At 44.8% G+C, this 18,179-nt stretch overlaps 1 long non-coding RNA gene across 2 annotated transcripts; it reads left to right on the top strand.

The window, feature by feature from the left end:
* The first annotated feature begins 1,557 nt into the window (after positions 1–1,557).
* LOC140616414 (uncharacterized) lies at positions 1,558–10,256 on the top strand. 2 transcript variants are annotated; one of them, XR_012016907.1, is made up of 6 exons: positions 1,558–1,767; positions 2,580–2,662; positions 5,368–5,649; positions 6,068–6,183; positions 7,732–7,925; positions 8,019–10,256. It is a non-coding gene; the product is annotated as an uncharacterized lncRNA (long non-coding RNA). The 2 variants fall into 2 exon arrangements; XR_012016906.1 differs by having other exon boundaries at positions 1,558–1,788.
* The last annotated feature ends 7,923 nt before the right edge of the window (positions 10,257–18,179 follow it).

The raw sequence follows: 18,179 nt of genomic DNA, 5'->3' as shown, positions 1-18,179 counted from the left end.
GATGCTCTGATTTCTATGAGTGTTTCCTTTTTCAGACATGATGGGCAGGCAGGCGAGCAGGGGAGGGCCCTCCCTAAAGCGAGCAAGTACATCCCGAGAATAGCATGGCTCATTGCCCCCATCTTTCCATAGGCCCAGCCTCCTCGTCTCGACAGCAGGACCACAGTGGCTTGTTCCTGGGAGTGTTCTTGACATGAAATCACTCCTTGTCACCAGTGTTACTAGAACAGTCTCCATGCCAACTCCTGCTCTCAGGCCCCTGGGAGTGCCACCGGAATGCTGCAGAAGGCAGGTGTGCAGCATCTTTATTGGCCTCAGCCTCCATCTCTTTTCCTGAACAGGCAAGTGATCAGCTGGTCTCCTTTGTCCCACCAGCATCTTCTTCCCAGCAGGCTTGCATAGCAGGAGTGAGCCAGAAAAGGTCGCCTCTCCATTCTTGGTATTTCTCTTCCCTGGTCTTCAGTCCCTGGTCCCTCTGCCTTCTTAGGAGGTATACATCATGCACACTGGAGTCGTGGCCAGGTGGAGGGTTCCCTATTTCTTCCACTTGTGCCCTCTGGAACCAAGGAGAGGATTCCTATGGTTTTATTGACAGGCTGCCTATGTCCTCACACTCCAATTGCTATTTTGGCCTTTGCGCACTCTGCATTTGGGTTTGGGTTATTGGCCCTGTATGGCACTTCGGTCCCCCTGCAGGCAACCTCTTTCCCTGACTCTTTCCCAGTAGTGGTGCCCTGTCCTCTGCCCTCCAGGGTTATTGCTGGTAGTAGAGCATTGTCTCCCTATAGGCATCTTTGCAGATTGTCCCAGACTGTCCCTGTTTGCTCGACATCCAGGTCCCGACCTCAGCTTGAGCTCTCTATCATTGTCATCTTCCCTTTGACAGGACTCTTTTTTATTCTGGAATTCCTAAGGCTCAGTATTTGTCAGAACTACCCAGGGAAGGTGATCTTCCCTGCCCAGGTGTATCTCTGGAACCAGATGTATCTCTGAAGCTGGATGAGTTCCAATGACTCAGCCCGACAGGTGGGCTGTCTTCTTCCCTTCCTGTCTGCCCTGTGATGTGGTTAGTAATGGGCTGGAGCCACAATAACTGCTGGCCTTTGGTGTGGACATTATGCATAAGGACACATCAGTGCAGTCTGAGACGGGGAGGTAAAGGCCCAGCCACCTGGCCATTTGAGAGGTCAAGCTCCTGGCTCTATGAGTCCTTCCAGATTTCTGCAATAGCAATATACTAGAATGTTCCCAGAGCAGCCAACAAGAGGCTGAAGATGTGGCCACCTGGCTAGCATGGGCCATTTGTTATGATGATCTAAATGTGCTTCCTATTGCAGTGTTAGCATTCAGATTTGATATTCGGGGTGCCCTGATGCCACTGAGCCCCTTTCATACCCACTCCTCATTAGAACATATTCTCCTTTTTCTCCATTGTGAGAGAGATAATATAGCAGTGTTCTGTTAATAGTGGGATAGTCACTGTTGTCCATGGCAACAAAGCTGCATTGGAATGTGATGTTTGGTAAATAAAGCCAGTCTGAATTGTGTGGGTGTGGGTTCCCTGCACCTGGGGTGGGTGGCTGGGGGGATGGACCCTTTTGAGATCTTCACTAGATCCCTTCTCTATGGGTCTGAATATCTGCATGCAAACTTGGCCTGCATTCATGGAGAAAAAGCCTGGAATCGATGCCCTGAGAACATTTCCAACCATGAAAGGGGGAGACGGGGAACCGGCCATTAGGAGTATCTACTAAGTGCCAACTTAAGGTGTTCAGATGCTTCCTCTATGTAATTATCTGGCTCTCCCAACAATCTTGTGTGGTAACTATGGGAAGCCCAATTCACAGATTAGAAACCCAAGGAAAATCCAGCAGCCATCCCAAGGATTTGCCTGTTGGCTCCATGCTTCCCAGCTTCGTCACTTGGGGCACCCCAAGAGTGGTACAGTTAGCATTAGAAACAGGTCCAGACGACTCCAATGTCCATGACATTCCACTGTGTCATGAGTTGAGACATTTTCATGGGCATGACTTCTTTGGTCCTCACCTCTCCCGCAGGCTCCAATGTTCTAAGTAGTGTTGGGGTTTTCCCTAGAAACCTGACATCAATCCAGTTATTATGAAGGATCAGTAGATATTTGAGTTGAGCATGTTGCTTGATGACAATGTAACTTCCATGCAACAGAGAGGTGGGGTGCAGAATAGCTACAAGCAAAGGCTTTGTAAAAATAGAATTATATTCTAACAGGGACTTCTAACCACAGGAGTGGCCAAGGGCAGGTTTAAAGATGAGAAGGTAGACACATTCAGGGAGGCTGTGAGAAGCTGAAAGGGAACTTTGCTGGCAGCTGGAGCCAGAGGGCTGCTATGGCTCCATCTCACAACACTGAGCAGATGGCTTCACGGAGCAAGTCTGTGAAAAGTGTAGGAAACCACAGGGGTCCCACCAGAGAATGCTGCCCACAATGCCTGGACATCCTAGTTCTGGGCAGCAGCAATTAGGTCAGAAATGGCAAGATTAAGAACAATAAAAATAGTGTTTTCATTCCACTGTCAGAATTCAATTTTGCCTATTTTCAGGTAGAGCAACTCTGAGTGGACACATATCCTGGGAAGGACAGGAATGGGGCCCGTCCGGACAGACAGAGAAGCTGGCAGCACAGGTCAGCTACAGAACGAGGGTCGCTAACCCAGGGAGGCGACTGGATAGGGGGCAAGAACAGAATCACTGCTCGGGGTTTGCTGGTACCCCCAACAGCCAGCAAGGCACAGGCGGCTCACCATGAACTCATGTTGCTGAAATTATTTGGAATCTACAAAATGTTTTACTACATGCTTGCAAACAACTCTGAATTCATTCCAAACTGAGGTGTCGGTTCTTAACCATTCATGGGGAATGGGCTCAGGATTTCAGGATAGTCAGGGAACAAAGCGCATGTAAGCTTTAAAAGCCAGCAGACTTAGGCACCTGGGCAGCTCAGTCAGTTGGGAATCTGCCTTCAGCTCAGGTCATGATCCCATGGTCCTGGGGTTGAGTCTGCTTCTCCTTCTCCCTCTGCCTGCTACTCCTCCTGCTTGTGCTCTCTTTCTCTCAAATAAATAGATAAAATATATTTTTTTAAGTCAACAGACTTAAACTTGAACCATGGCTCAGTCACCAGCCACCAGTGTGAGATGAGCCTCAGTTTCCTCAACTGTAAAAAGGGAGTAGCAATGATTGTATTAGTCGAGATCTTGGCAAGAAAAAGGTGGCACAATCAAGTGGAATTGAGTAGAGTTTAATCAGACTCTTTCCCAAGATGCAGGGAGGGATAGTAGGGTACTCAGTTCAGGGATTGGCAATAGGGGAAGCCAATAGAAGCAAGATGTGCTGGGCCCTAGTGAGACACTCTAAGGTGAGTGAGGAACACGGCCACTGCCCAGCTGCAGCCTGCTGGGTGGAGAGCAAACAAACCTGCTGGTGTCATCTCCCTCCTCCCTCATGGCTCCTCTGGGTTTCTTTCACATAGCCAGGGACCCGAGGAGTCTGAGTGGCACAGTTATTGGGGTCAGCATCCCAGCTCAGGAGGCCAGACAGGGAGGGGTGGAGGATAGAGCTACTGGATTAAGTGGAAACAAGCCAGTACATTCAACAAATAATTTATTGAGTAACAAGGGTATTCTCTACTCTGCTAGGGTAGTGTTGAGCTGAAGCTACAGACAGTGCTGGGTGCTCACAGATAGGGTGCTCATGGTCTAGTTGGGGGAGTCAGTTATTTATAAAAAGAGGAAATCGTAGTATAGTTGTAAGCTATAATAGGTAATATCAAGGAAAAGTGTAAGGAGTGATGAGAGTTGTGTAGTAGACCCTAAGCAAGGAGCCAGGAGAAGATGCATGAAGAAGCCATTGCTGGGCTGAGATCAGAAAAGTATGGAAAGTCATTTTAGATGAAAGGATAGAAGGTGGGTTTGGTGAAGGAGAAGGTACTGAGCAAGGGCTTTGAGAGATGAGTAGGGGCTGATCGTACTTGACTTTGCAGGCCAAGAAGGAAGGTGGTCTAAACTATGGTCCCCAGGAGGCTATCAGGCAGGAACGTGAGTTGTGTATGTTTTTAAAGAATAGAGCTGGTACAGAGTGTGGAGATAACTGGAGTGGCCAAGAGTAGATGCTGGGAGATGAGTCAAGAGGCTGCTGTGGTAATTGAGATGACAAGAGCTTTGATTGGAGCCATGGCAATGGCTCATCCGATCTTTTATTCAGTTAGGACTGTATTGTGTTCCAGCCACAATTCTCGGCCTAATGATAGAGCAATGGACAAAAGAGATGAGGTTTCTGTCCTCGTGAATCCTAGGGTGGGGAAGAATATGACAATATCCTAGGGAAAACAAGTTAGGAGATCAAGCCAGTGGAACTTGGAGATGAGGTGAAGGAAGGAGACACATGGAGGATAACACCCAGGCTTCTGGCTCGCATCACTGAAATAGCGGTGTCATTTGCTGAACTAAGGGATTGTGTTGAGAACCCAGCCTTAGGGAGGTCATGAGTTCTGTTTTGGACATAGGGATTTGGACAGGATGGCTTTGCTACATACAGCCTTGCTACATACATGTAGCCTGGCTACATTAGCCATGGCACTTAGATGCAAGAGGGTCTCTGAGCACACCCAGAATCTGGTAAAGCTTTGCAATTCTTGCCCTGTCTGGGAAATGCTCCAAATAAGAAATACCTATTAGAGGATTAGCAAGTGGAAGTATTTGAAATGGTTGGGCCAAATGACTTCTGTTCTAATTGGGCAGACTAGGGAGGTATCCCATAGAGCAGCGTCTGAGATGCTGGAGAAGAGCTTGGCTCTAAGCAGGGGAGTGAATTATAACCCATCCTGGGCCCCGGCGGTTGGTAGCCAGGTTGGTTCTGAGACAGATCTGAACTAGATAGAATCTTTGAAACCCACAGATGTTTTAGGGTCCCCTCCAGACTATCTCAGTGGAGGAAATTCCAGGGTTTGGCTCATCTTTGAGTTGTTCCTAATAGCTAGTTTGGGGAAGGTCAAGGTGGCCATTCAAGTCAGTGCTGTGTAACCCAGGAGCCAGGACCGGCTGGAATCCTGGGCAATTTCCTGGGTCTGTCGTAAAGTCAGGGACTTCCCAGGAGACTTTGGGACTCAACAAAACACAGACGGTAACTCACTGTCCAGCCAACTACTCTGAAACACATTCTGCTTAAAATAAAAATCAAAAGGAATCATGGAGGGAGAAAAAAGGGAGGAGGCCTCAGAGAAGAGCAGCGTGGTGCAGAAGGGACAAATTGGGAAGCATGGAAGGGTGGGCCCATTGACTTGCCCTAGTGATGAGTAAGGACCTTTCTGGCCCCTTTTTTTATTCCTTGCAGCATCTGATGGAGCCAGCTTCTGCTCACAGGTTGCCAATTTCAGCTCCTGACTTAAAATACAACGGCCCCCTGGAACACGATGAAGCCTGGTCAATCAGCTTTCCAGTTACAGAGGCCACTAGCAGACGGAATGAGTGGTTTCGGCTGGCGCATCGGTACCTTGTACAATACTGAACTCCTCAAGCGCTCCGAGGTTCATTTGGTCATTCGGTTTTCATTGAGCAGCTACTATGTGCCAGGAAATGTGCTAAGCAGTGGGGTTCCCACAGAATGAACCCACAGGTACAGAAGTGGAAGCGGAAGGTAGAAAGGGAGGGTGGAGAAGAAGAGGGAGGACATATTTTACCTAATGTCTTTGCTGGTCTATTGATTGAAGCCTCAAAATGGAAAGTGGAGAATACACCCGAGACAGTAATAGCCCATAGCAATATTGGTATTGATGTCAGTTTTTATTTTTAAATAACCGTACACGTAAATAGAATCCAGGATGTTTGTTTCTGGAATTTTCTATTTGAGCCGTCAGAGATGGTAGCATCTAAGGCATGGTTGGTACCCAGAAAGTCATAGATGAGATTCGGTGCTGAAAACCTGCTGCCCTTAACACAGGCTGGCTGAGAACTGGGATAAATTGGCTATGGCTAGAACTCTGGGGGTTTTTTTCCTCCATTTTTTAATAGTGAATTTTTAAATGTGATTTTAGAATTGGACAGAAAAAACGTCTCAACCAATGCTGTGCATTTGAAAAAGATGCCAAATCACTCCACAGGGAGATTTATAATTCAGTCCACTACTGCTTTATGTCTAGAAGCAAACAGAGTAAGTACTTTGTTGCTAAGGGGATTAATTAGTTAATATTTATAAAGGGCTTTAAAGGTAAAAAATGCTCTATAAATGTAAAGTATTATTAATATCACCAGCAATTCTACTGCTTTCATATTAGGTAGAAAGACTTGTTCTTTAGCCTGGTTATAGATTCTTCTGGTGAAAATAAGAAGGACAAAAAGAACAGCAAGGACTCACAAAAGAGTGTGGCCCACTGGTTTTTGTCTATTTTAAAGGAATTTCCATAATCGAACAAGGCTTTCTTCCAACACGGGAATACGTGGCCCACAATTCTTTTTATTTGCTATGTTGGTATCATGCCCCTTGCCTCTTCCGTAAGTCTTGCTTTCCCTGGGCAAGTGTTTGGAGTTTTTTGAAAACTGGATCTTGCAGCCAGAGAGGTGGCTATGGTCTCCTGCTGAATGTCAGCCTGCCCAGAGAGGACACACAAGTGGTCCAAGCCTGAGGGGGTTTGGCTTTCCTCGCAAAAAATGTCTGGTCAGTGCACAAATGACGTCTTGGTGGGTGGCTAGTGGGGGCAATTTCCCTCACTGTCACATATAATGCCATGTACGGTTTGGCGACAGCACAGCCAGGTGTGACTGGATTAATTCCCAAGGGCTTTGGAACATAAATTCTTTTTTATTAACATAGTACCTCTGGTGGCTTAAACAGAGGAGGGGTTGGCCTTCTAAGGAGCCTCTGGTTACATCAAATGCCAGTTTAATTTTTTTAAGATTTTATCTATTTATTCATAGAGATGCAGAGAGAGAGAAAGAGAGAGAGAGAGAGGCAGAGACACAGGCAGAGGGAGAAGTAGGCTCCATGCAGAGAGCCTGACGTGGGACTCGATCCCAGGACTCCAGGATCATGCCCTGAGCTGCAGGCGGTGCTAAACCGCTGCACCACCGGGGCTGCCCCAAATGCCAGTTTAAATACTAAAGCCCTGAGTCTAGGGGCCTAAAGACCTAAGGTGACCCTGATGGAGAGAAGGCAGAGTTCTAGAGCATTCTCAGGAGGGTGTATCTTCAGCAGTAGGCACCAGCCACCTATCATGTTGGAGGACGGCCCTGGAATAGAGGACAAAGGATGGAAGGGCCAGGGGTAGGTGACCGCTTCCACTGGCATTCCCTTCACCATGTGCCCAGGTATTTCTCCATTATTGAAGTAATGTAGTATTATGTGCCCAGTTGTTACTCACCAATCGACACCCTTTGTGAGGTTCTGAGGGAGTCAGGGTGAGAAGGGTACATAAATATGATTAAAAAGTAAGCACGGTGGGCAGGGATGATGGAAAGCAGATGTCACAGAGTGTGGGATCCGGTCTAATATGGCACTAGCCTCTCTCAAGTCTCCAAACGAGACTTCAGCTGACAATAGGCCTGCACACAAAATTCACTGATCGGTTATTGAGGATCCATTTTCGCAGGTGAAAAAAAATGCATGAGTACAAGTATTCATATGACCAAGTGTCAGCAACCACTTTCTGGTTGCAGCGTCCTGTGAACGCTGTTGCCCTTCTCCTGAATCCTGATCTTCTAGGTTTTACATCAGCCTGGCGAAATGTGCTGGAGCCTGAGGCAGAGACACAAACAAAACTGTTTTCCAAAATACCAGGATTGTTCAGCTAGTCACCATCAGTGACTTTTCTGCAGATGGTAGAACTCTAAAGCTGTCTTTTGAAGATGGTGGAGACAAGAACTGGTGTGTTCTGGGCTGGCATTGATGCTTTGCTGGTGAGTGCTTTTTTCCTGTTATTCAATGAGACTCCCTCATTGCCTAACAGTCAGAAAGACCCACACAATGCTACCTGTTTGTGTTCATTTCAGAAAAGGCTGATGAAGAAAGCTGCCACGAGTGGTATGTCCACCTAGGGTGGAAATAGATCTTGCATGTGTGTATGGGCGTGCACACGTGTGCCTGTGTGTGTGCGTGCACCTGCCGTCCAGGCAGAGAATCGGGCTGCAGCTGCCACTAGTAACTTACTTGCTGCTGGGCCTCCACCTTGATTGTTGCTTATTCCTGCTGCCTAAGTTGTAATTGTTTCTTATTTTTCTGTATAGGTTTGCTTTTCCAAGTGAGATTATAAATTGCTTGAGAACCAAGACCATGTCGTATTTGGTGTGTGACTACGAGACAATTCTAGGACAGCTTGTCCTGATCTTTGTTCAGACCACCCCGACTCCCAGGTGACTGCACCACAGCTGCTTCCTTGCGGCTCCTGGAGTACGGCAGATCATGTCTGCAGACTCTCATGAAGGCCACAGACCCCAACAGCCAGCTGTCAGTACGAAAGTGGTTTCTGGCAGTGAAGCCCAGCAGGTGGGAGCCTCCGAGGCTCCCATCCTGTGCTCTGAGGCACATGTGACTGAGACTTCAGTGTGAGCCCAACCAATCCTTTCACCCCCTACTCCCAGGTGACACATTGGGACCGTTCTGTAGATCCCTCTTCCTGCTCCCTAGATCCCTCTCCACCTTTTCTCTGACTCATCTAACTCTAAGGTTCGCATCATGAGGGTGTTCTGGTCCTCTGGTGGCCAGTTGGGTTCAGCCATGGGAGACCAAAGTTGGGAAGAGAAGTCAGAGCATTTGCACACACACCCTACCTCGTCCACTGCCATGCTCTCTCTCCTACTAGATGAGATTCTGGCAGAGGCTGAGTTCTTTCCTCAGTACAACTCTTACAGGGTGGATCCTCTTGAAAGAATTCTCTTCCAGGCCCCAGTCCTCACTGATTCAGCAACACTATTTCCTCCCCTTGTCTCTTCCAGCTGGGGTGGCAATGGCCTGAGCATCCCTCACGCTGCCCTTAGCCCGGCCCATCCTCAGCAAATAATCAACTCAATAAGCTTCCCTCAGATGAATCTTCTGAATGTGCCATGTTTTCTGCCCATCTGCTCCCCAACCTTAATGATAAAGCCAGAAACTGTGAGCGCCTTGAGGGCAGGGCTCTCCCTGATACATTGTTTATCCCCAAAGCTGAGCAGGATGTCCCTCCCATAATTAGGTCAACCACAGACCTTTGTTAAGTGAACACTGAATGAAAGAGGAATGAATGAATTGCATGAATGAACGGTCTGGTAACCACAATGAGGAAGAAGTCAGTAATAATCTTATAGCACAACAGCAGGAACATGAGCCCCCATTCCTGGAGGTGATGAGAATCTCAACAGAAAGGAAAGTGAAATAGCTCACAAAGATGGCTGTGGCATGTCACACGACCAAACCACGTGGCAGTGAGGGCGCCAGTCAGTTTGCGTCTGGAGATCCTCATTTAAGCCTCAGGAATGGTAGCATGGTTGCTGGAAACATCCTCAAGCTTCCTGGTAGATAGAGGCCATACTGTGTTTCTCCAAAATGCCGAGCTTGGAGTGAAAGGCAATTGGAGAGGAGTGGTCCCCTTTGTGTAGGTAGAAGAGGAAAGGAGAAAGAAGGAGAGCAACCCACTGGCTATGAGGTCAGAGAAGAGAAAGACAGCTGACGAGTCTGAAGTGCCCGGGGACCACTTCCCTCCCCAATAGCTGCTGTGCATAGCCTACTCAAAGAGAGGGTAGATTTTAGGAATGAATGAGTCCCATTCATGACACAAAACTTTTCATGCATGTCCTCCATTTTTCCTGTCCAGGAGCAGAGACGCTTTTCAAGCAAGGATCCCCTTTGGGTAATTCTTTTTGAATTATTGCCTGGAAAAAAACCTGCATGTGTCCAGGCAATTAAGGAACAAATTCTGTCACCAGAGCAAGTGGAGTAGGGCCACTACTTGGCCTTCATGCAGGAAAGAGAGTACCAGGCTCTTACTCTGCAGGAAGGGGAATAAACTTCTGTGATGAATTGGGTCTCATCCCCCCAACTGCCTCATGTTTGCAGGCCCCGCAGGCACTCATAAGGCAGTACTGCCCCTGTGTGCTGCTCCATCCCCTTCACCATACTCCTGGGCTGACATCACTGTGTGAAGACAATCCCATGGGTAACAAAGATAATGAATGTTGGTCACAGTGTATTAGACTCTGTCAAATGATCTGTTTTGTCTTGATGCTTTAAAAGCCCTTTCCTCATCAGAGGAGAACATCAGCTCCATGTGAGTTTTAGGAGTATTTGGATTCATAGTAGCAGGCTGTGAAGCCATTCTTTTTTTTTTTTTTTTTACACATTCTCTACCCTTCAGGGAACCCTCTTCTCATGGCCTCTGTGGGTCTTATGATGTTATCTTCTCAAAAAGAATCTCATCTATATTGAGCTGGACAGTTGGAACCAATCCTATAACAGATATATTCAAGGAAGATGATTTCATTATCTCCCTAAATAATACACATCATTTTAAAGATCTTTCTTTGTTACAGTGTCTTAACCCATTTATCAATCTATTGATCAATTTGCCAGGCACTATTCTAAATGCTCTGCACGTTTCAACTCATTTCATCCTCAGCAGCCATAATTTGTATATTATTGTCATCTTGATTTTCAGACTAAGACTCTCTGACACTCCGAAAGGGTAAGTAACTTGCCCTAGATCATACAACCGGGAAGCATCAGAGATGGTGTTCATATTCAGGCATTCCTGTTCTACAGCCAATAAATAATGATTCCCCATATTCTCCTGTTTTTAAAAACTAATCTTTTAAAAAAAAAATAAAATAAAAATAAAAAAAATAAAAACTAATCTTTTATTCAGTATGGTTTTACTGGGTATAGAGAATCCACTGAACAGTATCTTCCTATGCTATTTTGTTTAGCACCATATCTTTTTTTAAAAAAAGTAAGGAAGTATTTAAAGTGTGGCTGAAGGACACATCAACCCATTCCAAAAATGGAGGAAGAGTAGGCCGTGATGTCTGTCAATGCATGGATAGTCAGTTTCCCAAGAGATCATTCCTGAAAGATATGCAAGGATACTTTTGACTAGACTTTATTGGATCTTTGCCTCGTGTTCCTATCTTGAAGCCCAACACTCATGTAAGACTGCAAACCCTGCAGGTTCACCACCTTTTATAGACAGAGTACCAATGATGCTTATGTCTGATACAATTAGCACTGTGGTAAAGACAGTTTTCCAGGAGCAATGATACTGTACGTCAAACATGAAGAGCAGTCAATGGATAATTGTTAAATGAATGAATGAGTGGATGAAGGAAAATAATATATCACCCAATTGGAGACACAGATGGTAGCTAGGAATTCTTGCCTTCCAGGGAATTAACGTACAGACACCTGCTTTAGGCTATGCAGTGGCTTGGGGGAACTGGGTTCAGGGTTTGAAGTTAAGATTGAAGCTTGAAGCCTCAAGTGCATATCCAGATCCTCAGGGTGTGCCAAGACTCCTACTCTAATGCTACAGTAAAATCATGTCATGTTAAAGAAAGGTGGTGAGATTCTGAGATTTCACAAAGTTAATCTTTATGATGTTCCTACATTTATCATTATTTGAGGATGGACCTAGTGCCCTTGGGAAGTGGTCAGTGTCCAGCTTGTGATGAGAGTGATTAGTGTTGGAGCAAAACAACTCTTTGAAAAGGCACAATAGAATAAGTGTCATGTTTTCTGAAGCTAGATCTAGATCCCTCTTTTGTTAATCATGTATACAGAGTCAGTAGAGATCCAAAGGGGCATTTACCTTCACTGTGTCCCCCCATAAAGATCCCTAAGTTTTAGAAAGCAATTAAAACTCTAAGGTTGGGATCCCTGGGTGGCGCAGCGGTTTAGCGCCTGCCTTTGGCCCAGGGCGCGATCCTGGAGACCCGGGATCGAATCCCACATCAGTCTCCCGGTGCATGGAGCCTGCTTCTCCCTCTGCCTGTGTCTCTGCCTCTCTCTCTCTCTCTCTCTCTCTCTCTCTGTGACTATCATAAATAAATAAATAAAAATTAAAAAAAAACTCTAAGGTTGAATTTACAATAGTCAAAAGATGGAAGCAAACCAAGTGTGCATCAACAGATTCTGGATAAACAAAATGTGGTACACACACACAACGGAATAATGTTCAAGTTCTAAAAGGAAGGTCATTCTGACACATAGGACAACATGGATGAAACTTGAGGGCATTATACTAATTGAAATAAGCCATACATTTGCCAGTGTATGATCCTACCACACGAGGTCCCTAGCATGGTCATATTTACAGAGACAGAAAGAAGAATGGCGTTTGCCAAGGGCTGTGGGGGAACAGGGGTTGGGGATTTGATTCATGGTTATGCTTTCAGTTTTGGAAGACAAAAGATGTTCTGGAGATTGGTTGCACAATCTAAGGGTACTTAACATTACTGAACTGTACACTTAAAAATGGTGAAGATGGTAAATTTTATGTGTATTTTGCCACAATTAAAATAAATAATTTCTAAATTAAATAAAATTAGAGTGAGATTCAGTACAATGTCCCTTCTCCCACCAGCAAGAGCCTACCTCCCACACAGACCAGTGGGCCTCCCTGCCTCAGACGGGGGCTCAAGGACATCTTGGCCTCCCTCACATTGTTGAAACTTAATGTGAAGTGCCCTGAAGAAGACTCCTAGTAATCCCCCTACTGCCACATGCCATAGGATCAAATACAAGTTGTAGAGCTTTCCTAGAATAAAGGGCTTACTGTGTTCAAAGCTCTTCAAACAGTGCCTGGCATATGGGACTGATGGAGAGAGGAGTCTGCCTTGTTTGGAGCTACGACTTTATCGTATGTCATATAAGAGTTAAAAGAAAATTGATTTGTCTTTTTTTTTTTTTTTGAGGTAATCTGCCACATGCAGTGCCTCATTTGGATATGTCTGGGGTTGGAAGCTTGACTACCCTACGTTCTCCTACAAATGGACCTTAAGAGCATGTCTGAAGGTTCTAATGAGAGCACAGCTACTGGTATACCCTTGATTGAAGAATGGTCCTCCTTTATCGAGGAAGGTCCTCCTCTTCAACTGAGTGTGCAGCTTTGGGAGGTATGTACGGAGAGCAGTGAAGGAGAAAGGGGACACCCACCTAGCCAGCCAGATCAGCCAAATCAACCCTGGCAATCAAGGGGGTGACAGATGTCACAGCCAGATCATCCTCACATTCTGATTTGTCTTTTTTTTAAATCAACTTTACTTCAAAATCCACATACTTTGGTCCTATACATCTCTGTCATATAAGCCCAAGGTTGTGTAGGGGGCCCGGGCATTGTTTTGTTGACTTATTTTCCATCATCTCAACCTTTTAAAGAGAAGGAGTATTATCTACACATTCCATATTAACAACCTACAGTAAAATGTATTTATAAAAATGTATTTATAAATTTATAAATGTATTTATAAATGTATTTATAAAACTATAATTAATAGGAGCATGACTAAGAATCTTCAAGTCACTGTATTTTGAAAAGCTATATTTTAGGACCCAGGATGAAACTTACACACACACACACAGAGGGATGAAAACGTATATAAAAATTCTCCTTGCAGGAGTGAAATTCCCAGATAGGTATACCTGCAGCCCCAGAGCATGGACCATAAACCAGGGTGAGAAGAGGAAAATCTGGGTTCTGGCTGCAGCTAGATTACCTGCAAGTCACTGTGCCTCTTTAGAAATCTCTTTTACTTTGAGTATAACAGAGGATTATGAGATTCACTCTTGTCCCTTCTCAGTCTGATTGTCTGTAACTTTGTGATGCCATTGTCACATTCATTGTGTTTATGTTGCCAGAGACAGGACAAGACCCTTGGTTGTCAAAGAGAGTTTAGAAGAGACTCAAAAGTCTTTCCTCACTGAGGCAGGAAAGTGAATAAATAAACAATTTAGGAGGATTTTCAACAATAAGAGTTGAAATAAGAAGATATGTCTGTTTAATCTTCCTCCAGATGAAGTTTATATCTTCTGAGCATTTTAAATTATGCTTTGTTTTAAATCTTTTAAAATAGCTTCCCCAGTTTTCAACACTTTTCTTTAAAGTATGTGTAATTTCCATAGAGTTTAAACAAATGAAGAGAAATACAAACAGATTGTTAATGATTTATTTATATATTGCTCGCAAGGGTTCTCTTTTGGTCAATGTAATGACAAACTGTCTCCAATATTTATGAATATTCTATGCTCAAGGTTTGTGTTTTTTTTTTTTTTTCTCATACTATCTATAGGGACAGAAATCTGTTATGGGCCATAAGATTTGTAAACAGCTTCCTTGCCAGGTAGTGAGTTGTACTTACAAAATTGAGTTTAAAAGATACCAAAGTGAAATAAATTGGGTTAGAATGAGTCCATTTAGAAACTTTATTTCATTTGAATTACAGACTCATTATGAAGTCAGAGCATTGCAGGTCTGATCTATGATGACTTCTAAGAGCAGACTATCCTATGGTCCCTGCACCAGCTGAATACAGCTCCCTAGGAGTGCCCTCCCCACCCCCCCAACTGTCTCCTGCAGTCTGTGGCAAATGACCTCAACAATTGCTCTTTCAAGGTCAGTGCAAACACCATTTACAGAGTGTCAGGCTCTGTGTTGGAGGGTCTGGGGCGGGGTGGGGGGTAGAGGGGGGTGGATGCTGGGCTGTTTTTCCATGGTCTTTAGCGAGAGATGTAGCTTATATAATCTGGAGTTACCAAACTCCATGTGCTGTATCGATCGTCTATTATTCATAGTCATTTCTTGTTTACGAAGCATTCTACATATGTCATTGTGCCATCAGTCGTCTGCCCGGGTCTATTACCCTAATCTCATCATACAGAGAAGAAACGGAAGCTGGAGAGGCTGAGGAACTTGCTCTGAGTCGAGTTATACAATTACTAATATCAACAGCAAAGTCCATGGTGACGTACCTGCCTGCTTCTCAACCTCCTTTCATGTCATTCTTTGCAATCCCTGCTCACCCTGCCTCCTCACCCCCAAATTTCTTTCATGTCCTCAGCACCTCACTTTTCATCTCCTGCAGACGCTTGCCTCTGCTCTTGTTGGCTGGGAGTGGATCTCCCTTCCCTACTCTCACTTCTCATGGCAAACTGCTAGCCCTTTCCTGAGCCATGCCCCACCCCCACCCCCACCCCCACCCGCAGCTTCTGTACAACTTCTGCTCTCCCCTTTCATATTCACTAGCCACGCTTGAATTATTTGTTAAAACAGAACTTCTTCGAGGGCAAGGAGTAGGTCTGATTGTTTTCTACTTTCTCTGAGTATCTGTTACAGTGCCTGATATGGTGGATGCTCAGTAAGCATTTGGTGAATAGGTCCATGAAGATGTGAATTGATGGGAGGCAGGCTTGAGAGGGTCATTTTGACTTTGTTCCTATGTCCATCCCAGCCTAGGGACTCCTGACTGCTAGAGAGAGGAGATGTCCCCCTGAGATAGGAGAAGAAACTTCCTCTCTTTCAAAACCAGCCAGCCAAAAGCTAGTGCCCAGAGTGAGTGCAGGCAAACCATATTCAACTAACCACTGCTGAGTGCCACTTGTGCAAAATGACCAAAGAAGTGGAGTACAAACTAAGTTTAAATAATAATAATAATAATAATAATAATAATTCAAGTGAAATTAAATGGGCCCCTGTGACCCTGTGGATAGGACTCAGTGGGTATAAAAACCAACAAGACAACCATTGCTCATAGAAATGTTGGAGGCATATTTGTGCCTGGCCAGTATTGTACAGACACAGCCCCCCATTGAAGCTAGTCTTCCTTCTGCTCTACCACAGGCAGCTTCAGCCAACCATAAATTTCTCATAATACCAAAGGTGCTCATGGGGTTCAGGGATATAAGGCTGGAAACCAGAGGGGAAGATAACCATGCAGTAATTCACTGGACCTCCCAGTCAGACCTCTCTTTTCAATACTTTCACATGAGCAGCTATGAATGGAACCTCCTTGGAAATGTGAAATCTAAGTGAGTAGTTTCCCATGCTGGAACTCTTCCTGACTTGGATTGATAAGGCAAGATTTCTTTGGCCTTGTGAACAAAGTATATTTATGCACTTATGTTTTTTCCTCTTTAATTATTCTTTTTCATTTCATACCATCACTGGGGCTACTTTTCTAAAGCTTAACTCATTCCTTCCTTCCAAAACCTCACCATCATCCACAGAGTAAAAGCAAAGTCTTGAGTGTGACCTTTAAGGCTCCTTATGTTCCAGCTCTCTCTCACTCTTCCAGTGCCTTCTTTCTTTCACTGCTCTCCTTGCTCCACTGTGGTTCCAGAAGGAGCCTAACAAACCCACAGGCATGCCACCATCTCTGCCCATCCTGTTTCTTCAGCTTTGGGCCTCTTATCCCTTCTCCAGTTATCAAATTCTCATTCGTCTTTAAAGAATAATCCCAGTTGCTATCTCTTCTAGAAGGTTTTCTCCACCACTGAACCATCATAAATTATTTCTTTTAACAAACCCCCTGTATATTTGGCTGCTACTTTTACATACCATGAGCATACCTCTGTCTACCATTCAATTCAGTTCTTCAAGGGTAGAGGTCAATGGCCTATTCTTCATCTCTTCCCTCTCTAAAACTTCCCCGGGCGTGGCAAATGGTGGCTGCCCAGTCAATGTCTGTTGAATGAACCTAGCTAAATTTTCACTCAGTCAGCCCAGAATGGGTAAGGCAATTCCCCCTGGCATAGGTCACCAGGGATCTTCTCATACTCACAGGATGGGAAAGATGCTGAGAGGTTACCTCATCTATCTCTGCCTCCAGCAAGCTCAGCAAAGCCCAACAAGAAAGATGAGCCTCCTTCTGCTTGCTAAGGAAGGAGAGGGAGTCGAAAGTGAATTCCTAACACTCCTGGTCAGGAAATCCTCCTTACAATCCATCTTAAAGCCCGAGTGTTGGTCATTATTGTTACAGCAGCACTTTAGCTGCTGGTTTTTATTATTATGGGATTAACTGAGATTGCTGTGCCTGTCCCCAGAGGCTTTTTAAAGCAACTGTTTTAAAAATTGAAAGCACCATCAGATAGCAGAGCTAATAAAATGTGCTTGGTGGGTGCATCCTATTTAGCAAAGTTTCATACCTCCAGCCCCCAGGACTGGTAAAAATTAAAGATTTTCCCATACTTCAGCATAGAAGAAAAACCAGCCGTGATTTTTAAAATCCACATTTATTTGGAATCATCCTGTCATTGTGAAAAGGAGAGAAAGGGAGAATGTCCAGCCTTCTCCTCTATCCCATTTTCTTTTACATAGTTAATGGAATCATTTCTTGTAAAATGGCTTTTCTTCAGTGCTAGCTCCCAAGCTATGGATCTTTACTGAAATGTGTGAGTGTTAGTGGGCTGGATTAATTTAGAGAGTCTTTACAGCATTAATTTAAATAATTACCAAACTAAATATATTGGACACGACACAGAGGGTGTGTGGACCACCCAGTGAGGAAGTCAAAAGCATGGTCTGGCTTTGGTCTCAGAACAGGACAAGAAACATCCCATTCCCCACCCCCATCTCCAGCTGCCACCCACCACTCATTCCCTATTCCTAGACCCCCAAGGCCTTCCCTGTCAGACAAGCTCACTCTCTGCCTTGGAGGATTCTACACGGACCTGCCTGTCAAGTAGAAGACAACACCTGACCACTTAAAGCCCTGATCTTCCCCTTGTCTAATCCCATAAAATAGTCATGATATTCATGGTGGATGTTGGCCACCTATCAGTTTAGATACAATAGTGTGAAGAACTTTGACTTTGGTATCAGAAGGTCCAGGATGTGAATCCCACTCAGTAAACTTATTATCTCTGTGACTCTGTATAAATTACTGAATCTAATCTCAATTTCACTTCTATAAAATGGGGATAAAATAGTTACTTCATAGGATTGCTGGGCTGACTAGATGAGTCCATGTGTATAAAGCAATGAGCATGATATCTGGGTGTGGTATGTGCCTCATGAACACTTACCCTTATTTAACTTACCCCAAATGCATATTTTCATGTAGACACTGCAGGCAATGCTACCGTCCAAAAAGGTGTGAGAATGGTATGGATGGAAACCATCCATACCATGGGAGGGAGGGGTTGGAGGACCATACTGGGGAAGTGAAGACAGAAGTACCCTCTTAGCACCTCTA

This window comes from Canis lupus, chromosome 24, assembly GCF_048164855.1.
Source record: "Canis lupus baileyi chromosome 24, mCanLup2.hap1, whole genome shotgun sequence".
In the NCBI taxonomy this organism is placed as follows: domain Eukaryota; kingdom Metazoa; phylum Chordata; class Mammalia; order Carnivora; family Canidae; genus Canis; species Canis lupus.
The sequence above is the reverse complement of the archived record's forward strand: the minus strand, read 5'-3'. Positions and strand labels throughout refer to the sequence as shown.